Source organism: Elephas maximus, chromosome 10 (genome assembly GCF_024166365.1).
Source record: "Elephas maximus indicus isolate mEleMax1 chromosome 10, mEleMax1 primary haplotype, whole genome shotgun sequence".
Classification (NCBI taxonomy): Eukaryota; Metazoa; Chordata; class Mammalia; order Proboscidea; family Elephantidae; genus Elephas; species Elephas maximus.
Genome location: NC_064828.1, coordinates 8,643,017 through 8,665,294, shown reverse-complemented (window position 1 = coordinate 8,665,294; position 22,278 = coordinate 8,643,017). Strand labels below are relative to the sequence as shown.

General features: G+C 42.1%; 1 protein-coding gene across 2 annotated transcripts in view; it reads left to right on the top strand.

Annotated features, from left to right (window-relative positions):
- Positions 1 to 22,278, top strand: part of SEMA6D (semaphorin 6D) — a 770,868-nt gene that overhangs the window by 248,767 nt on the left and 499,823 nt on the right. The window contains exon 2 of one of the 2 annotated variants that reach the window (XM_049899685.1): positions 18,864 to 18,944. The exons of the other annotated variant lie outside the window; for it this stretch is intronic. The gene's annotated coding sequence lies outside the window, so the exon portion shown is untranslated. The remainder of the gene's footprint in view (positions 1 to 18,863; positions 18,945 to 22,278) is intronic. 2 annotated transcript variants of the gene reach the window in all.

Here is a 22,278-nt window from a genome sequence, read left to right as displayed (position 1 = left end):
TCTTCTGGTGGAGCAGCTGGTGGGTTTGAACCGCTGACCTTTCAGATAGCAGCTGAGTGCTTTGAACACTGTGCCACCAGGGCTCTTTCAAAGCTATAGGACAGAGGAAATCACCTGGGGAAATACAGAGAAGAGAGAGAATATATGAGAAAAAAAAATTTGTTTTTCTCCCTAGATTGTAAGCCTCATGAGGGCAAATCTTGTGTTTTTGAATTTGTTTTTGTAGGTCCTAGCAATGAACAAAGAGCTCACACATGCTAGGTGCTAGATAAATGTGTGAAGAATGAGTAAAGGCGTAAACAACAGGTTATTCAAAAGTATGATTATTTTTCTCACAGACTTTTCCCTAACTCCAATTTAGAAAAGCCATGCTTTTCCAGCAGAAATTATACATTGATATGCTATATGCGTGCTTGTTAGAGGTGATTTGATTGTTTTATTTTTGTAAGTAATTAACCTGTTTCCAGGGCTTCTGTGATATAGAATATTTAGTGGAGAATAACTCATTCAGAGGAACCTTCAGCATTTCCTTACTCTTTACCACTTGCCATTGAGAATGTTGTAATATAACTGTGATATCATATAGCCATTACCTCTGTGAGCTACATAAGCAATTTTGGTGGCTGTTTGCTACACTGTTTGTTGAGATTTTGTTCCTCTGGAAAAATTTCATTGCTATTTTTCATTTCCTTTGGAAAGGGGAAAAAAGCAAAAATAGAACAATAATATCTTTTGAAAAGTGCTCTATGAACAAATATGCTTATAAGACCTGGTTTCTCCAATACAAATTGAAAGGGCTTCAGCACCTCCTCTCTGCCCCCCAGCACTCTTGCTTTAGCAAAAATCCATAGCAGTTTCTGCCTCATGAAAAATCTTTTAATCCCAGCCATGACATTTGTGACTCGGCTAATTATGAAGTACAATTAAAAAATGATTAAGAATTTTCCCCTTCTTAGCCAGAACTCAGGAAGGAAGTGTTCTCTTTGCTCTCACCTATTTAATCACCTTTGCAGTCATTTCCAATCTAGCTTTACTCCTTTTGACATATCCCAAAATAGCCTTTTTAATTCTGGCCGGAGATGTTCTTTCTTCTTATCTGATCTGGCACTGTCTCCTGCTTTATTGGCTGTATCAAAAAAGATACCCTTTCAAACCATCTAAAGTCACGGATGCCTCCCCTTTGATGCTATGTATCCCTGGACTTGTATTTGTCTTTGGTAAGTCTTCAGGATAGGACCCAAGGGCCAGGAGTCTGTTTCTATGCCAAAAGAATGAACAAGGGTTTTTTTGTTTTGTTTTTTTAAATATTCTTAAAATGTTGGTCAAAAACATAGCAATCTCTGCCTCCCGCCCCCACGAGGATACAGCAGAGAATTTTAAAGGGGTGGAGAGATGTGGTTTGGCACAGAAGAGGGAAAGCATTGTAATCATAGACACAGAGAGTGCCATGTCTGAAGGCTCAGAAGTGGGAGAGAGGAAGTGCTATTGGACGGTGCCATGGCCGTCGCCTTAGGGGTCCTGGAGTTAGGCGACGACTCTGAGTCTCTGTCTGTCTGCAATGATCCAGAGATCCTCTGGGAACCATCCTATGCCTTTGTGACTAAGATAAACCACTGTGAGCCTTCTCAGAGCCCTCATGCCATGGTTAGGAACATGCACTCGGGAGCCACACTGCCTGGATAAACTTCTGTTACCTACCAGTAGCGTAATCTTGCCAAAGTACATAACCTCTTTGTACCCTAAAAATGGCAATAAAAATACATCACTGAAAGATGGGCGTGGACATGTTTTAATAGATAATTTTGAGCCACTGTTTAGCCAGACACTTTGCACAAATTCTTTACGTGAGACTAGTTGGTAAGTTCAAAGACATTTTAAAAATATAAACTATTGTATTTTTTCCCAGGTAAAAAAGGAAAAGAAACCCCTTGGTAGTTTTTATTATTTTTAATTATCACCTGCATTTCAGTGATGAAAAAAACAACTGCGAATAAAAGAGTTTAAATGATTTGCTCAAGGTCACATAGCTGGTAATTGTAGACCTCAGACCCACAGGGAGTTTTCTAGTCCAGTGAACTTTCCATGACAACCCAGCTCCCAACAATCTGCTTTTATTCAATTGCCAAAGCAACGTTCAACTTCCTGATTCTCCCACCAGACACCATTCTGCTGAGCCTCTCCAGGGTTTCACTTGACTCAGAGCTTGATAAGTTTACATCCGCTGTCTTTTCTTTCCAAATCCTGGCCTCCTGAATAGCTTCCTGGCTGACCCTGGACCTGCTTTCTGATCCTACTGTGTATATAGGACAAATAAAAAGGGCTTACTTTTGGTAGTTTGAGAATATGTGCTTCCACAATTATTATTTGCCATTGTCTGCAGGGAGAACATGCCCTGCACACCTGTGCTGAGCTGCGGGCAGTGTCTAAGGTGGAGGAATGTACGCTCACCCTAGGCAAGGCCCTGCCGGGAAGGCTGGACTCTAAAGGAGTCAGATAAACTTGGAGGATAACTGTATCACTCATTAGGGATTATGTGAGGATCAATGTCAAAACAAAGGACAGAGGACCAGATGGAAAGACGTTTGGAAGAACTTCCCTGAGAGATAAGGTGGTTGGTGAGTTCAGTGAAAGCAGCCATCAACAACAAATGATCCTTCCAGGGACTGGAGAAAACATGTTTCTTTTTCTTTGCTTTAAAAATAAATAAATAAAGCCCACAACAACAATACAAAACTTTCGTCAAATGTTAATTTGAAAGAGATAAATGGACCCACATTTGGGTAAACAAAGGAATATATTAGATGGTTGGAAATTGGATCAGGGAGGGTTTTAAATAAGGAAAGTTGGAGGTTAGTTCGTAGGCTATGATTTGTTTGTTTTGAAGAATTTCATATCTGTGATACGCTCCTCTCAGTCCTTAAGATGTTCAAGAGAGTTCACACGGGTTCCAGGAAAGGTTTTCCATGACTCAGCATTGGAAGGTGATCTTTAAATAAAAGAACAGCAATCCAGCAGCAAAGCTCCTTCTCAATAAGCACACACTGTGCCCCATTCTTTCTCTACATTAATCTTATTTCATATTCCCTACAAATCCGTGAGGTGGGCATTGTCCCCATTTTTCTCAGAGGAAGCTGGCTTTTGTAGAAACTTAACACAAAGTTCTATCACTTTGTTCCAGGTTGTTCCAGGTTCACTGTTCTTGAGGAAGCTCTGGAATTGTAGTCAGGTCTTAATTATCTGTAAAGATTTTTAACCTACCATTCTAGGGACATATACTTTATCAGGCATTTGGCCATTTCTGTTCAGATAACCTTGCATGGAATATTTCTAGAGCACATATACAAGCTTACTGGCTTTCATGGTTTGAGAATGTTGTTTTGAAGTTATGTACTTCAAATTATTTTGAAGACATGCTGTAGTGGCAAATAATTTGATGTAGTATCAGACAGGCTTTTGGCAAAGAGCTTCTAACAGAAGCAGAACAGCCTGAGAGCCAAGAGTATAGATTCAAGAGCCAGGTGACTGGGTTGGAATCCCACTTCTGCCACTTAGTAGCAGAGTGACAAATTATTTAGCTTCTTTGTGTCTCTGTTTTCCTTCATCTTTAAAATATAGGGAGTAATGGTAACCCACTGCCGTTGAGTTGAATCCAAGTCAGAGCTACCCTGTAGGACAGAATACAACTGCCCCATAGGGTTTCCAAGGAACAGCTGGTGGATTCGAACTGCCAACCTTTTGATTAGCAGCCCAGCTCTTAACCACTTTGCCACCCTACTGCATAGGGTGCAGATTAAACGAATTAGCTTATTTAAATCACGTGGAATAGTGCCTGATATGTAGTAAATACTCCGTGTAAATCGTTTTTAGTATTATTGACATAGTTATTCTCTTGTATTGTTTCTCTATACACTATAATCATTTTATTATGCTTGCTCAAAATCCTTTCCTAACCCCCCCCATACAATAAAAATAACTTTCACTTTGAGTGTTTAGTGTGCAACATGTCCTATGTTTTGACCGTCTCATTTAACCCACACAACAGGTATATGAAGTTGCAAGTGTTACTAACACCACTTTACAGATGAGAAAAATGTCGGTCACAGAAATGCTGTAACTTGCCAAAGACAATAAAGCTAGTAGTGGGAAACTTTGAGTTTAAACCCAGTTTTGTATAACCTCAGTGCTCCTAACTACTGTGTTGTAATCTGTAACTTCTCGTCCTGCCACCGCCTGCTCTCTCAAAACTCTTTAGCACACTATGTCACCTACTTTGCCTGCCTATTCTCACCCAGCCTCCCAGGAGCTTACACTGCACTCCAGGAATGCTGACTGACTCACAGGTCCCACGTGCGTCTCACTTGCCCAGGTCCTGGGACAGCCCGTGCTGTCCACACCATCGCAAGCACCCTTCCCACTTTACATCTTAGACATGCTGCTACACCTCCTTAAGAGTCATGTCAAGTGTCACCTTCTCTTGGAAGGCTTCTCTTACTTAAAAATAAAATGTTATTGTGATGAGATACATGGAACAAAACATCTGCCATTTCGGCTATTTTACGTGTGCAGTTCAGTGGCATTAATTATGTCACCATTGTTCTTTTCTAATCTTATTGTCACACTGAACAGAAACTCAGCACCCAGTAAGCCATACTCCCTCGTTTGCCCCGTCTCTCCTTCCTGGTAACCACAGATAAACTTTGACCTCTATGCATTTGGCTATTCTGAATATTCCATATGATATTTGTCCTTTTCTGCCTGACGCATTTCACTCAGTGTAATGTTTTCATGGTTCATCCATGTCATAGCATGTATCAGAACTTCATTTCTATTCATGGCTGAGTAATATTCCATTGTATGGATAGACCACACTTATTCATTCATCTGTTGAGAGATGTTTGGATTGTTTCCACAGTTTGGCTATTATGAATTAGTTCTCTTACTTTTAAGGCAAAATTAGGCTGTTTTTTTTTTCTTCAGACTCATACCACACATAGCACAATGTCTGTTTTTTTTCTTCTTTTTTAAAATATTTGTCTTCCCCTCCAGACTGTGAGGCTTAAAAAATAGACAATTTTAAAAATTTTAGTCTTTATCCCCTCCCTCTTAGCCCAGAACTCAGCCTTTTGCAAATTAAGAAATTCATAAAATTATAAAAAGAAATGAATTGATGAATAAATATGTCAAATTATTTTCTAGAACAGCACTCTCCAAAAAAACTTGCTGTGATGGTGGAAATGTTCAATATCCTTGCCATCCAGTGTGGTGGCCACTGGCCACATGGGTCTTCTGAGCTCTGGAAATGTGGCTGGTGTGACTGCAGACTCTAATTTCAATTTTAATTAATTTTAATCTAAAAAGCCACAAGTGGCTAGTGGCTAATGTACTGGACAGCGCAGTTCTAGAGTTAGACCCAGAATACAATTTTATTGAAGGCTCTTCTTGGTGTGTCTTATCCATATTTTCTTCTCAGTTATAGGCTGGATATTAGACGTGTTCAAAGTAAAGAAGTTATATATGTTGGAGAGCAGAGATTTTTTACAACCCTGCAATGAGACAGGCAAACCCTAAGAGACCTCCTAAGAGATACTATAACTCCCTCCATTGGTGGGATAATGGCTCTTCAGAGGGAAAATTTGGGCTCTGAGCTTCACTCATGTAACTGCAAGAGTGGTTCTGGGGGCAGGGTTAGCAGTCTTTCTGTCTTTGTATTTTTAGGGGATATTTGAGGCCTGAATAAGATTTCTGTGTAGGGGTACTTTCAGATTCTCTGCAGACTAACAAGTGCAAAAAGACATCAGCTTCTCTACCTGTTTTTGCTGGTGCCCTCCAGCATTAAGCATATATATTTATTTTCCATTTGTCTTTTTATGCTATCATCATCTGTCCTCCTGTTCTGTCTTCTCCCGGAGACCCAGACTGTTTTCTTATGTATCTTTATTTCCCTAAGACTTAGCACAGCACTTGATAACAGAAAAAGGTTCAATAAATGTTTAATGAATGAATGAACGAGCACTGAATCAAGGAATAACTGAATCACCCTGGGACTCCAAGAGGCTGGACATATCCATTACAGAGGAATGAATATCCCAAAGGGACCCCAGCCTTGCAGCAATGCCATCCACTAGTGAGGGAGACATATAGGAACAGAGTCCTCCAGAGCTAACGGAGAGAGAAAACCTTCCCCTGGATCTGACGCCATGAATTTGGACTTCTAGCCTACTAGACTGTGAGAAAATTTCTCTTTGTTGGAGCCATCCACTTGTGGTATTTCTGTTATAGCAGCATTACATGACTAAGACAAGGGTTTTTTTTTTTTTTTTTGCTGACCCTCTACGTTACCAAACATGATGTCCTTCTCCAGGGACTGGCCCCTCCTGAAAACATGTCCAAAGTACATGTTGAAGCCTCACCATCCTCACTTCTAAGGAACATTCTAGCTCTACTTCTTCCAAGATGGATTTGTTTGTTCTTCTGGCAGTCCCTGGTATATTCAATATTCTTTACCAATCCCTTATTTCAAAGGCACAAAGTCGTCTTCTTCGGTCTTCCTTGTTCATTGTCCAGCTTTCACATGCATATGAGGCAATTGAAAATACCGTGGCTTGGGTCAGGTGCACCTTACTCCTCAAAAAGTGACAACTTTGCTCTTTAACACTTTAAAAAGGTCTTTTGCAGCAGATTTAACCAATACAATGTGTCTTTTGATTTCTTGACTGCTGCTTCCATGGCTGTTGATTGTGGATCAAAGTAAAATGAAATCCTCGACAACTTCAATCTTTTCTCTGTTTATCATGATGTTGCTCATTGGTCCAGTTGTGAGGATTTTTGTTTTCTTTATGTTGAGGTGCAATCCATACTGAAGGCTGTGGTCTTTGATCTTCATCAGTAGGTGCTCCAAGTCCTCTTCCCTTTCAGCAAGCAAGGGTGTGTCAACTGCATATCACAGGTTGTTAATGAGTCTTCCTCCAATCCTGATGCTGCTTTCTTCTTCATGCAGTCCAGCTTCTCAGATTATTTGCTCAGCATACAAATTGAATAAGTATGGTGAAAGGATACAACCCTGAAGTACACCTTTTCTGGTTCTTAACCATTTAGTATCCGCTTGTTCTGTTTGAACAACTGCCTTTTGGTCTATGTACCTACAGATTTGGCAGGAGCACAATTAAGTGTTCTGGAATCCCCATTCTTCACAATTTTATCCATAATTTGTTATGATCCACACAACTGAATGCCTTTGCATAGTCAATAAAACACAGATTAACATCTTTCTGGTATTCTCTGCTTTCAGCCAAGATCCATCTGATGTCAGCAATAATATAATAATAATAATTTATATAATATAATAATATCCTTCATTTCATACACTCTTCCCTGTCAATGTACTGCTGCAACCATTTTTGAATTACCTTCAACAGAATTTTACTCGTCTGTGATATTAATGATATTGTTCAATAATTTTTGCATTCTGTTGAACCACGTTTCTTTAGAATGGGCACAAGTATGGATCTCTTCCAGTTGGTTGGCCAGGTAGCTGTCTTCCAAATTTTTTGGTATAGACCAGTGAGTGCTTCTAGTGTTGCATCTGTTTGTTGAAATATTTGGTGTTCCGTCAATTCCTGGAGCCTTGTTTTTTGCAAATGCCTTTAGTGTGGATTAGACATCTTTGATACCATTGGTTCTTGATTATATGCTGCCTCCTGAAATGTTTGAATGCCAACCAATTCTTTTTGGTAGAGTGACTGTGTGTATACCTTCCATCTTCTTTTGATGCTTCCTAGTCGTTCAATATTTTGCCCATAGAATATGTCAATATTGCAACTTAAGGCTTGACTTTTTTTCTTCAATTCTTTCAGCTTGAGAAACGCCAAGTGTGTTCTTCCTTCCCTTTTGGTTTTCTAAATCCAGGTCTTTGCACAATGTCACATTTTTGGACCACATCAAAGATTCTGCTTCTAAGTATGGCTGGCACCTGTCTGTCTTCCAACCCCACAGCACCTTCAGACAGAATCAAAGGCTTCTTTAAAATTTCCAGCACCTGACAGGGGTGAATGACTTGTGCTTAGTTAATAATCTGTAGTGAACAATTTCACTACCTGTCAGTAGTAAGACGTAAAGTTGTTCACTGCAGATGATCTGGTAAGCAAGGTAAGCACGTATTGAGTAATCTACCCCTGTGTCTGGTGATCCCTGCCAAAAACCAGCCACTGTAACTCTGTGGGGCACAGTTTGACTCTGACAGCCATGGGGTCATCATGAGTCAGAGTCACCTGGACAACAATCGGTTAGGTACAGTGTTGGCCCAAAGGAGAGGGTGATTAGTGCTACTTGGGTCTGTCTTGAAAGATGTGTAGAAATTAGCCAATGGGTTGGGGAGTGAGGGTACTAATTAGAGAGGGTAGGGCACTCCAATTAAAAGCAAGAGCTGAGGAAAAGGCACCAAGATGTGAAGCAGCAGCTCAGAGAGTTCTGGGGAGCTGTGGCTGGTACCCCAGTGGGGACTCCTGAGGTATACTCTTTATCAGAAGGCTGCTCCCCTTTGCTGGAACTTGAGGAGTGATTCTTGCTCTTATATAGGATGGATTGACAGGAGGGAATCCTCTAAATAGATAGGTTAGCCAAAAAGTCTTTATATCAGTTTGGGGTGAGAGGTTTAGCCTCCCAGTTAGAATTACGGCTATGAAAATAAAGAGCAAGACTTCAATATGTTCTAGAGAAATGATTCTTAACCCTTTTTCTTTCTACAAACTCCTGAGAAATAAAACACACATCAGCAATAGTGACGGCACGTTTTTGAAGTGTTTCTTGAAAATGGATGTGGGGATATAATTTGGAAAATCACTCCCAGAAGATTCTGATACATAAACCACCCCTCAAGAATAATTACTATTCTAGAGGAATAGCAAAACCTTGTGAGGGCCGAGAAGCAGGAGGGCCTGAAAATATAAAAAATAAGTGTTACTTATTGAGAACCTACGATGAACCATGATTTTTTTGGCAGTCATAATTTAATCTTATTTTCACGATAGCCTTATAGGGAAGCTATTATCATCCCTATCTCATCAAGGAAGTTCAGCTAGATTATGAGCCCTGCTCCAGCTCCTGCTACTCCCTGGAGGTCACACCTGGGTTGGAGCCGAGAACCTTCTGATTGCAAACCCCAGCTCATTGCAGCACACCACACTACCTGTCTGCCAGAGCTTTCAAACAGGGACAGGACACTGAGGAAATTGCAAAAAGGGATGGGTTTCTGCAGAAAGACCTGAAGCCACTAGTCTGCTCTGTTGCCTTCCATCAGTTGCTACAAGTCGATTCCAACTCGAGGTGGCGCGTGGGTTGCAGAGTAGAACTTCAGCCCATAGGGTTTTCATGGCTCTGATCTTTCATAAGGAGATCGTCAGACCTTTCTTCTGAGGCCCCTTTAGGTGGGTCAAGCCACCAACCTTGTGGTTAGCAGCCCAACACTTAAACATTTGCACCATCCAAGGACTCCTCCTGCCTTTTAGAGCTACCCTTTTTCTCAAGTCACCCTCCAAAATTGCCATTGCAGTATGGCCTCTAAATCACTGGTTTGTGAAAGAACCATGAAGGCCCACATGCTATTTTGCTAAAAGCATGGGAGAGGGAAATGAGGGAGCCATTCATTTGTTTTCTTTTCAATCTATTAAGCTAATATGTATCAGGCTGTTTGCTCAGTATAGAGGTGAAAAAGGTATATTTTCAGGTATTGCTCCTGCCATTCAGAAATCCATAGTTTAGTGTAGGCTAAAATAAGTAAAATATAATTCTAGTGGAGAGTGCTAAGTGGTCAAGTAGAAATGTATGAGACTATAGCAGAGACAATGGCTAGCTTCTTCTTCCTGGCACATGAGAAAGCCTTTACTTAATTGGTAAGATGGCAATGGTTCCTTAAAGAATGAACAGGAAAATGCCCAGTGAAGAAGTGAGAAAGGCATTCAAAGAGGAGTGAACAGTGTGAGCAAAGGAACTGTAAACTGAGAGTGTGCTTGGAGGATGCAAGAAAGTGTGTGGGGCAAAAGCTGTAAAGGAAGAGGGCAATTCGGAAGGGCTTTGGATTCTATTTTAAGGATCAGGAATCTCCTTCCTTGAGTGGGACTTAATGAGTGAGTGGGGTGTAAGCAAGTGGGGACAGATGGCATGAGCTTGGTGTTTCAGAAAACAATTTTGAGAGCCAGTGGGGATGGATTAGGTTGGAGAGAAGGGTGTCACAAGGCAAACTGGGTCAGAGTCTTTTACAAAGTTCCCACCACAGGTAAAGGCAGGAAATCATCCTAAGTCCATCCAATCCAGGGCTGAAGACTGTGTATCTGTCCGCTGGTTGAATCCAGCAGCAGGGTCTTCCCCATAGCCACAAAATGAGTCCTTGACACATAGATACTGCTTCTTTCCTTTGTTTCTGCTGCCGCTGCCTCGAGGCTTGCCTCTTCTTGTGCCTTGCATAATTCCCTCATCTAGCTAGAGGCCTCATATAAACACCGTGGAGCTGCTAATATTTCATTGTCATTTTCAGCTCGATTACATCTTTCAATCATTCTTTAGAGGAGGAGATGTCATCTAGGGGGGTTCTGCGGCTTGCATAAATGAGTTATGAATCTTCCTGATTTCAAGTGGGTTCTCAAACCCGTTCCATGCAGAACCAGGCAGCTGGTAGCTCCAAAGTGTGAAAGGCATATATATGCAGAGACACATGCCCCATGGCGTTTTCAGCCTGCTCACCACACTTTCACTCCTCAGCGCCATATGCAAGCAGCCCAGAGAACTGCTCTTTGGAAGGAAATTGTCATAACATGTCCTTTCTTTCCTCTTTCTCTCTCTTTTTTTTTCTCTTTTTTAACTCTTCTTCAGTTTTCTTTTTGTGAGCACATGTAAGGAGCTTTACAAAGGTTTACCTGAGTGTGCACATTCTGCGTCATATACAGCTCTGCACAAGTATGGACAGGTAATCGGCAGCAGCTACAGGAGAAAATGGGAAAAGCAACAAGGCTGAGTTCCCAGGAGTAAATTGAGGGAAGGAAAATGAGGTAGCTAGATGACTCTAACACAGATAACCTTGCCTGAACTATCTGGATTATGGGGGGTGGGTGGAGATGTATGAACAGATTTTGACCTGATATTTCCTATAATTTTTTTTATATTTCAAAGTGTGATGCAGAGGTGACAGAATGTCACAGAAAGGCATGGCATGGCAGGCTGAGGCATCTGGATGCCCGGGCAATAGGGCAGCACCTCTGGAAATCACAGGACATCATTTGGACTGAAGATCAGGTTTTGGTTAAGACTGTGGACTTAGAGTTAGATGTGAATTTGATTCCTAGCTCTGCTACAAACTCATGTGACCCTGGACAAGTCACTTAACCTCTTTAATCCTTAGATTCCTCATTTGTATGAAGATGACAATATCTTTTTCATGGAGTGGTTGTGAGGATTAAGTGAAAAAAATGTAACTTTTGTGATGGAGCCCTGGTGGCGCAGTGGTTAAGAGCTTGGCTGCTAACTAAAAGTTTGGCAGTTCAATCCACCAGCCACTCCTATGGGGCAGTTCTACTCTATCCTATAGGGTCCCTGTGAGTTGGAACCAATTCGATGGCACCCAGCAACAACAACAACAACCTTTGTGATGGTGTGTGGCACATGCAAGCCCTCAATAAGTACGAAGTGTATTTTTTTTATATTGTTGCACATAATCTTAGACAGTTCATTCAGCTTCGATTTCCTTATTTCTAAAATTAGTCGAATAATAATGGCCTATTCACTTTATACGGAGCCCTGGTGCTGCATTGGTTGAGAGCTTGCTGCTAACCAAAAGATCAGCAGTTTGAATCCCTGGAAAACTTATGGGACAGTTTGAATCCAGCCACTCCTTGGAAACATCATGGGGCAGTTCTACTCTGTCCTATAAGGTCACTTTGAGCCAGAATCAACTTGATGGCAACAGGTTTGGTTTTGTTTTGATACTCACTTTATTCAGTTTGTATGGAAATTAAATAAGAATAGTGCATGTAAGTGTACTTTGTGAAATAAAAAATTTCATACAGCCAGCAAGTGTGGTTACTGTCCTTATTTTGAAGGTACTTAGGCTGTCATAGTTACAGGAATATGTGGGAAAAGTTTGCTTGAAGGAGACATAGAGTTCTTATCAGTCAGCGGGGGAAAGGATGCCTTCATCCATCAGGCCCAATCTCTGCCCATCTTTTTGGTGTGAAAAGCTGCCAAAGCTATTACATGTATATAGGATGAGTTGGTACTGTCCAGTCAGTTCATACAATGGAATGAAACACTGCCCCATCCTGCGCCATCCTCGGGACCATTGCTATGCTTGAGCCCATCGCTGCAGCCACTGTGTCAATCCATCTTGTTGAGGGTCTTCCTATTTTTTGCTGACCCTCCACTTTACCAAGCATGATGTCCTTCTCGAGAGACTGGTCCCTCCTGATAACATGTCCAAAGTATGTAAGATGAAGTCTCATTATCCTCACTTCTAAGGGACATTCTGGCTATACTTCTTCCAAGACAGATTTGTTCGTTCTTTTAGCAGTCCATGGTATATTCAACATTCTTCACCAACAACAAAACTCAAAGGCATCATTTCTTCTTTGGTCTTCCTTATTCATTGTCCAGCTTCCACATGCATATGAGGTGCTTGAAAACACCATGGCTTGGGTCAGGTGCACCTTAGTCCTCAAAGGACTAAAATGGGTAATACTTGAAAGTAAGGATAGGGAAGTACTCTTTTACTTTTAGAAATGGAAGGTAGAAACCTGCTGTTTTTCACATTTTACAACTGCTGGGCTGTTATCATTCCTGAGACTTGAAAGATTTAACATGATTGCCAGAGATGTCTGATTTGTGACCAGCCAGAAGCTCAGAGACTTGCCAATTCTGCTGGTCTTCATCGCATTCTTTTGTCACAAAGATGGCATCTTCATGCCATTCTCCCTTCTCTCTGCAGCTTAGTAGGGGCAGGAAGATGAGCCTCAGAGTGGGGCAGTAGATTGGGTTCTTGACAGAGTTGTCAAGGACACACTGTTTATCACTAAGGCTGCTTAAATTCTTCCTCTTCCTATCCTTGTGACCCAGTGTGGAGTTGGAGAGGGGTGGTGGATAAGACAACTGCCTTTGACACGGGCCCGGCATCATCAGAGTTGGGTTTGAACAGCACCTCTGGCAGCTACCACTTGCAGCTGTTTGACCTCATTTATGTTACCTGTCCCTGCTGTACTTGCTTACTGCACCTGTAAGAATGAAGCATATTTACTTTCCTCTTCCTTCCCTTTGATTTGTAATAGTTTATTAACAGTGACTGCAATGTCATCTTTGTAGACCGTTCTTTCCCTATTTATATAATAAGGTATCTTAGTTACCTACTGCTGCTATAATAGAAATACCACAAGTGGGTGGCTTTAAAGAATAGAAATTAATTTTCTCACAGTTTAGGAGGCTGAAAGTCTGAATTCAAGGTGCCAGCTTTAGGGGAAGGCTTTCTCTGTCTGCTCTGGGGGAAAAGCCTTGTCTCAGCTTCTCTAGTCTACTTCTTGGTGTTCCTTGAAGATCTCCACATGGCATCTATCTTTCTCCCGTTTGTGCTTGCTTACTTCCATGTTTAATCTGCTCTTTTATATCTCAAAAGTGGTTAGCTGTAAGACATACCCTACATTGATACGTCCTCATTAACGTAACAAAGGAAGCCCTATTCCCAAATGGGATCACAGCCACAGGTATGTTGTTGTTGTTGCTGTGTGTCATCAGATCAATTCCGATTCATAGGAACCATGTGACAGAGTTGAACTTCCCCATAGAGTTTTCTAGGCTGTAACCTTTATGGGAGAAGATTGCCAGGTCTTTCTCCTACAGAGCTGCTAGGTGAGTTTGAACTGCTAACATTTTGGTTAGTAGCCAAGTGATTAACTGCTGAGGCACCAGGGTTCCCCTGTCCACAGGTATAACAAAACCAAATGGACTGCCATAGAGTTGATTCCGACTCATAGCGACCCTGTAGGGTTTCCAAGGCTGTAAATATCTACGGAAGCAGACTGTCACATCTTTCTCCCACAGAGCTACTGATGGTTTCAAATCACAGACCTTTTCGTTAGCAGTCACTTTACCACTGCGCCACCGGGGCTTCTTGTCCACAGTTACATGGGTTAGAGTTTACAACACTTATTTTTGGGGGGTCACAATTCAATGCATAGTGTAAAGTTAAACCAAACCATTTCTAATTCCTCTACATTCTTGAGGTCCTTGGGTGCCGCAAATGGATTGTACTCAACTATTAACATAAAAGTTGGTGGTTCAGACCCATCTCGCACTGTCTCTGAAAAAAGGCCAGGTGAACCTCATCTGTAGTCTGTTTCATCTCCAAGAAAACCCTATGGAGCAGTTCTACTCTGAAACACATGGGGTCACCATGAGTCGAAATCAGGTTGATGACAATGGGTTTAGTTTTGGGGTTCTACACTCTTGAAGGTCTAGAATTCTTGCACATCCAGTATTCTGAGAGAAGAATGAATGAGGTCCTCTGGACATTCTTAGATAAGTGGGATAAAATCCAGTGGGAGAATGACAAAGAGGAATTTGATCTAGGTATTACCGGACACCTAGGATTTTGATAAACAGAGAGGAGTGGGCGTGGTGAGGAAAGACACAGATCTAATGCTTCATTGGGCTTAACAAAAACTATTTGGATAAACTAAGTCAGACTAAGATAATGGAGACTGTCCCAAGCAGTGTTTGCAAATTAAAGGAGGGAAACTCACAGGAGGCAAGAGTGCCTCTGTTGGAGAGACATTGCTCCCCCTCACAGTGACATAGACGATTTTGGCAACCTTGCCGAGGCCACATTTCCCAGCTGGAGAGCAGTCTACAGGACAGCAAGGGCAAGTCTCTCTATTGCCTGTTGTATCTGCTGAATTTGAACTTTAGGTGAGTAAATGAGTACCACTCCAATCCTCTAAATGTTAATGCCTGAGTGTGGAGCAGGATCCAGGAGGAGAGAACCTATGACCTTCTTATAACAGCGGTTCTCCTGGAACGCTTCCTGAGGACACCCCAGGGCACTGCTGCAAACACTTACATTTTTTTAAGCTTGTCAAACAGCTTTTTCTCGCTTGTTGTACATCTGTGAGTGTGGGAGCACAGTCCTCTGGGGACCTGGGCATATGTTCTATCCCCAAGAAAATCTGCGCAGGAACCCCCAAGGGGTGCACTGTACCCCTCTCCCAGCCAAGAGAAGCAAATCCTGCCTGAAATGCTCCCTCGTCCATGAGGATAGTGTAAGCTGGGAATAGAGTATCACAAACTGTGTGTTAGAGTGAAGAGTGAACGGATGTCTGAGTTGGAAGTTGGAGGTTCAGTCATTGATCTCTCATAATAATTATTCTATGATAAGCTCTCTGGGCTTTAATTTCTTCCCCACAAATAAGATTAGACCAAAGGACATGGCAAGATACCTTCCAGCCCTTCATGTTCCTGGTTTTATTGGCATTTCCAAGAGTTGTGGAGCCGGAAGAATTCTGAGATTTTCCTACTTCAGCTTTTTCTTTTTGCAGATGAGAACACTGAAGCGTAGAGAGGTGAAGTCAGTTGTCGAAGGCCACAAACCCAGTTACAGGCAGAGCTGAGATTAGAACCAGCCTCCAATTCAAAGGCTTTAACCTTTATGAATGTGGATCACCTTACAAGTCTGAGGACTGCTGGTGGGGGTGGGGGCATGCATCACACAGTAAACAAAATGTGCATAACTACTGAAGGGAGACTCTCCGACGGACTTCCGACTTCGGGTAAAAAGCCCTTATGCTACACTTTATTGCTCAAAATAGAAGTTGCTTTTACAAGGTTGAAAGTCAGCCCGCTGTGCTGAGAATTGGAACCAAATGTTAAAAAGGAATACATTTATATGTGATGGCAAGTGTGCCTCTGGCTTCTTTGCTTTAACACCTTTCGTTTGTGCAGAAAGTGTCTCAACACAACTGGGACAAGTTTGGGTTTGTATCTGCCACCCAGAGAAGTCTCAGTCACCTGTGTTGTTAATGGCAGTTTCTGACTTAAAAGAAGCCTGTTTCCCCTTTAAATAAATCAGCTGTTTTTATAAGCAAAACCCGTTGCCCTGGAGTGCATTCCGACTCATAGGGACCCTATTCAGAGCGCTGACTTATGTCAACTGTAGCCAGATAACACAAGGAGGGTCTGGCTAAAACAGAAAAGGTTTTCTCATTTTCTGGGTCTGAAGGCAACCTGTACTAATCACTTCTTAAACTGAACCCTTGGGCCAGGCATTTCAGAATGTCCCGCTGTCCTTGAAGACATGTACTGTAGTCCTGGACCCCATCCAAGACCTATCAATTCAGAGTCTTTAGGGTGTGAGGCCGAAGACTCTGCATTTTTAGGAGCTCTCCAGGTAATTGCTATGCACATGAGCATTTGACAACTGCCGTCCCACATACTTGCTTAAATATTTTCGATCTTTAATAACATTCACCTAGTTTAATACTCTCTTAAATGACTCCCTGGCCTTTGAAATGTTAAGGTAATGTAGAATTCCGACTTAGAGTGACATAACCGCATTGTGCTAAAGTCTGAATTCTGTTTTTCAAACCAAGCATTTTTGCCCCAGTTGGGGTGCGAGGGGTGAGTGCTGGGGCGTGGCCAGTGCACATGGCAAGGCGCTGCGGAGTGTAGGAATCCTTCTTACCTGTGGTCCTTGCTTTCGAGGAGCTTTCTTAGTACCTGCTCTTATTTTTATACAGGCAGTCCCCGGGCTATGAACTAGATCTGTTCCTAAGTGTGTCTTTAAGTCGAATTTGTAGGTAAATCACAACAGGTACATACCGTTCTTGTCTAGCCTTACTGTAGTGTAAGAAAAGGCCTTTTCAGTGTGATTTAAAGCTGCGCACGCGCAGGTGAAGGTGGTTGTGACTGAGAACTTGTTGTGAGTAGGGGCTGCTTCAGCCTTTTCAAAGTGAGGACAAATTTACATACCAGTAAAGGGCAAGTATGTGTTGTCTGGAAGTCAGACGTCCATAAAGCGGGGACTTACTGTATTCACAAGTGCATATAATTCTGTTTGCCTTTTAATGTAAAAGTATGTAGTGTCTTCTTCCAAAAAGTACTTTAGCAGATGGTAAATGTCAGACTTAGGTCTACTGTTAACACCAAACAATCTAACACACACGCTCATATACCGGTAGAACAAAAACCCACCCAACAACTACTGAGTCTTAATGCTTCTGAGGTTTAAAACACCTTAGATTTGAAACTAAAAAAAAAAAAAAGGAAGAAGAAACTGGTAAAGAAGCGAATAGGTATCTGCTACTTTGGATCAGGATACTGAATTACTGGGATGCATTTGAAATATATGTCCTGTGCACACCCCGACCAGTGAATGAGCTAGAACCCTAGAGCATGCCTGGAAGATCCCAGGAGCTCCCAAGGGGTGCAGATGCATGTTTAAGCCCCATGGGCTGTCTGTTCCTCATCTAAGGCTTCCCTGGTTTTCCTTGTGACTTCGGTGAGCTCCTAGAGATATTAGTTCAGCTCCTTTTCACCCTCCTGTCTTCAGTTTCTGCATTCTAGAGTGCCTCCGTGGGCAGATAGTCCCTGCTTTTCTATAGAGAGGCTTCTGGGATCAGATCTCTCTATTCCAGTTATGTTATCAGAGCAAGATCAGACCATTCCAGCTTTCAAAGCTTCATTCCAAGAAGAGTAGAAAGAATGTAGACACTCCCTTGAGTAAGAGTACAGTAAGTCCCTGGGTTACGAACGCCTGAGTTATGCACAACTCATACTTGCCCTTTAAAAAAAACACCAAACTCCTTGCTGTCGAGTCGATTCGAACTCATAGCCATTCTTATAGGACAGAGCAGAACTGCCCCGTAGGGTCTCCAAGAAGCAACTGGTGGATTCAAACTGTCAACCACTGCTGTCTTTACTGGTATGTAGATTGGCACTCATTTTGAAACTATTGAACCAACTCCTACTCACAACAAACTCATCGCAATCACCTTCACTCGCTGTGCCTGGAGCTTTTAAATCGTTAAAAAGGCCTGAAGCCTTTTCTTGTACTAAACCAAACCCACTGCTGTCTAGTTGATTCCAACTTACAGTGACCCTGTAGGACAGAGTAGAGCTGCCCCATAGGGTTTCCAGAGCTGTAAATCTTTACAGAAGCGGACTGCCACATTTTTCTTCCACGGAGTGGCTAGTGGGTGTGAATTGCCGACCTGTCAGTTAGCAGACAAGCACTTTAACCACTGCACCACCAGGGCTCCTTCTCTTGCACTAAAATAAGGCTAAATAAGAACCATATGCACCTGTTCAGACTTACCTACAAATTCTTAAAGACGCACTCAGGAACAGATCTGATTCATAAGCTGGGGACTGCCTGGATAGGTGTCTGTAGACTCCTATGTCACTCTAGCTGGTACTCAGGCAACGCCTAATGTTGACCAGACAATGCCCATGGACTTCGCAGTCATGTACGCGCAGGCTCCATTATTATTGGATGGGCTACTTTTTTTTTTCCTACAGAGACTATGTCCCTATAGCAGTTTATTAAAATTACCCATGCAAGTGCACCATGGTTCTTCCTGCTTGCATTCATGAATGGCCTGTTCGCAATAGGAACATCCAGGTGGGGAGATCAATAATCAGCCTCTTAGGGCAGGAAAGAAAAAAAAAAAAACAAAAAAAACCCATTGATGCACCGCATTCAGCTCTGTGTGAGAGGCCTTATCATGAAAGCAGCAGCAGGCGTTCATAAACCAAGCTTGCCGTCAGCCCTGGACATGTGGGATTAAAATAATCTTCCGTCAGGCTCTGTGTCCTAAATTCTTTCCTTTGACTTTTGGCAGGATCTCCAACCTGAGCATATGCCAGCTGACATGGGAACACTGAGGCCAGCAATTTAAGGATTTTCAAGTTTGCTTGCAGTGGTAAGATTTAAAAGCTCAAGCAATGAGGGGCATTGAATATTACTGGGTTCTGGCTTTTTGCAGTAGATGTGAAACTGATGTTACGCAGATACAGTCTTCTTTAACCAAAACAGGTCCCTATTCAAGTACTTCACAAAGCCATGGTTGATGCAAGAGAAATCTATAAACATTGGACATAATAATTTTTGGAATGATGAAGATAGAGAAACTAAGTAATATCTAGATGTCTTTATTTCTGTGCAATGAGACCAAGAAGAAAAATGGCTCCTATTTAGGCAATGAAACCACCCCTGTTCAGAAGAGATGTGACTATCAGAGCACAAAGGGACACAAAATTTAGGATCAACGGGGAGGAAGAAAGGAGAAGTGACTGTTACCAGTTCTGCAGGGGGCAGGCATGCCCTTGATGTGAGTCCAGAGACTGGGCTTCTAAAAGAACCAGATCTGCAGTACATTAAGGAAGAGACTGCATAAAAATGAAGACGCCCGCTGCTGATGCCGTACACTTCCACGTACTGGTTGCTTGTGCCATTGGGGCCAACTGTGCCATGCTGCTTAAAAGGGAGCTTTAATGGTAGAAATGTTGGCAGATGGATGGCAAGTTGTGTTATTGGAAGATTGTATTGAAAAGTCTTCCATTTTTTAGTTGATTTTGTGATTAAAAAAACCCAAACCCGTTGCCATCGAGTCAGATTCTGACTCATAGTGACCCTATCGGACAGTGTAGAACTGCCCCATAGAGTTTCCAAGGAGCGCCTGGTGGATTCAAACTGCTGACCTTATGGTTAGCAGCTGTAGCACTTAATCACTATACCACCAGGGTATTTTTTTTTGTGTGTGTGTGTATGTGTATGTATACATTGATGCCACTAGCCACTCCTTGGAACCTCATGGGGCAGTTCTACTCTGTCCTATAGGGTCATTATGAGTTGGAATGAACTCAATGGCAACAGACTTGGTTTCTGATGCATATATGTATACACACGCATATATATGTCTATGTGTATATATATATATATATGCATATATATGTGTGTATAGAGAGAGAGAGAGAGAGCCCTGGTGGTGCAGTGGTTAAGAGCGCGGTTGTTAACCAAAAGGTGGCCAGTTTGAATCCACCAGCTGCTACTTGGAAACCCTGTGGGGGAGTTCTACTCCGTCCTATAGGGTCACTGTGAGTCGAAATCGACTTGACGGCAATAGTTTTGTGTGTGTGTGGGGGGGTGAGTGTATGAATCCCTGGGTGGTGCAAATGGTTAAGCACTCGCCTACTAGCCAAAAGGTTGGCCATTTGAATCCACCCAGAGGTAACTCAGAAGACAGTCCTGGTGATGTGGTTCTGAAAGGCCTTGAAAACCCTACGGAGCAGTTTTACTCTGCACGCGTGGTACTGCCATCAGTCCCAATCTACCTGACGGCAACTAACAACGACATACATACATAGATAGATGTGTACCACATTACACACATGTACATATTTTATACACACACACGCACACAGATGGAAACCCTGGTTTCCTAGTGGTTAAGAGTTCAGCTGCTAACCAGAGTTTCAGCAGTTCAAACCACCAGGCGCTCCTTGGAAACCCTGTGGGGCAGTTCTAGTCTGTCCTATAGGGTCGCTATGAGTCAGAATTGACTCGATGGCACTGGGTTTTTTTGTATAGACAGACAGACGGATGCACAGATTGGAGACCAAGCTTTAACACTAAAGTTAGAACGAAACATTCACATCTTTTATGGGCGAGAGCACGGCCCCTGACCACATTTCCAAAATAAGATCGCAACTGCACTATGACGTGAGCTGTGACGTGGCTAACCAGAGTCAGACAAGGCCGTGTAGGCTTCGGGTGGCCCCTTTGGATCCTGAGTTGTTGAACTTAATGGGTTCAACTCAGTAATTATACATATTCCATTATCAATTTCAGGTTAAGCCAAATCCTCGTAAAAATCAACCCCCTTGGCATCAAATTGATTCTGACTCATAGTGACCCTATAGGACAGAGTAGAACTGCCCCGTAGGGTTTGGACGGAGTGGCTGGTGGACATGAACTGCCAACCTTTTGATTAGCAGCCGAGCTCTTAACCACCGTGCCACCATAGGGTGAGGCTATATTCACCACATTTTATTCTCTAAGGGCTACATCTTAGTGTATTTTCTATATATACTTGGGTCCCCATTTTCACATGGTTTTGTAGCAGGTCTATGATACACGAAACAAAATCTGTCTTTTAGCCGTCTGATTGTCCCTTCTTGTACATCATGCATGGATTTTATTTCTGTGGACCCTTTAAGGCTGTATTCTGGCAATTCCGCATTAATATTCAGTCTTTTAAGTATATTCGTCTCTTTCTCAGACCGCCATGCTGCTTTTTCTGTTATATTATTGCAGTAACATTTAGCTTAACAGCTTGTATTCTCAAAATCTATTTATGGAACAATGGAAGAAAGATTGTGAAATAGCCTGTAAGAAACATTACTTAAACTGATACCTGCAATGGATGATACAACTTCACATATTTATACATATATAAAATTAAATGGATGTACCATTAGGGTTTCTTTTATCTGAATATCTCATTCCTCTTGAAAATTAAATTACTTTGCACTTGAGTTACGTGTTTTATTTCATTATTTAGACGTACCTTTTAGGAACTACCACTAAACCCTAGTTCCCATATGTAGGTCATGGTTTCTCACATTCATGGAATTTAAGATACTATCCTAATTAGAAGCCCAGGTGGCATAGGGGTTAAGAGCTACAGCTGCTAGCCAAAAGGTCAGCAGTTTGAATCCACCAGGTGCTCCTTGGAAACCCAATCGGGCACTTCTACTCTACCCTTTAGGGTTGCTATGAGTCGATTCAACTTATTGGCAATGGGTTTGGATTTTGGTTTTATCCTAATTAAAGAGTCATTAAACCTCAGCTATGAGAAGGGCCAGAGTTAAACTGAATAGAACTTTTTAAAATTCTCAAGACTGAACAAAGTGAGGAGAAAAATCAAAAGAGACGCACGCGTGTGATCAGCTTTCCGGAAGCCATAAACCTCTGTGCAACAGTCCGTGTAGTAACTCACTTCTGGACCACGGGACTTGTGGTTTCACCTGAGCTCTGTCTGTCAAATTATGCTTTTTATTATAAAGTATGAAATTTTCCCAAAGACACCCAATAAGTCATGCTAAATTAATTTGTGTCACTTGGAATATAGGAAGATTTTCTGGAAACTAACCATGGCGCTCCTAATCTCGGTGGAGATCCAGAACACAGTACCAGTTGCCGTGAAGTCGATTCCAGCTCTGTATGGCAGAGGAGAACTACGCTCCACAGGCTTT